This window comes from Gavialis gangeticus, unplaced genomic scaffold, assembly GCF_001723915.1.
Source record: "Gavialis gangeticus isolate Ggan-Ray unplaced genomic scaffold, GavGan_comp1, whole genome shotgun sequence".
Taxonomy (NCBI): domain Eukaryota; kingdom Metazoa; phylum Chordata; order Crocodylia; family Gavialidae; genus Gavialis; species Gavialis gangeticus.
The window spans coordinates 144,301,595-144,302,012 of NW_017729032.1; the positions used below are offsets into that span (position 1 = coordinate 144,301,595).

The following is a 418-nucleotide window of genomic DNA, read 5'->3' on the forward strand; positions in this document are numbered from 1 at the left end:
GGATGTATTTAAATCAGCTGGTCCAGATGATCTCCACCCCATAGTGCTAAGGGAATTAGCTGAGGTCATTGTGGGACCCCTGCTACGGCTTTATGAGCACTCACGGTGCTCTGGTGTGGTGCCAGAAGACTGGAAGAGGGCCAATGTGGTTCCCATCTTCAAAAAAGGGAGGAAGGGGGACCCGGGGAACTACAGGCCAGTCAGTCTTACCTCAATCCTGGGTAAGCTTTTTGAGAGAATTAACCTGGCACATGTCCACAAGGGTCCAGCAGGGAAGATTATGCTTAGGGGCAACCAACATGGCTTCATAAGAGGCAGGTCCTGTCAGGCCAACCTGGTGGCCTTCTATGACCAGGTCACCAAATCCTTAGATGCAGGGGTAGCAGTAGACAGTCTTCCTGGACTTTCAGAAGGCCTT

The 418-nt window shown here is 51.7% G+C and overlaps 1 protein-coding gene across 1 annotated transcript in view; it reads right to left on the reverse strand.

The window, feature by feature from the left end:
* Positions 1-418, reverse strand: part of RGPD4 (RANBP2-like and GRIP domain containing 4) — a 99,581-nt gene that overhangs the window by 48,365 nt on the left and 50,798 nt on the right. The gene's annotated exons all lie outside the window — the stretch shown is intronic.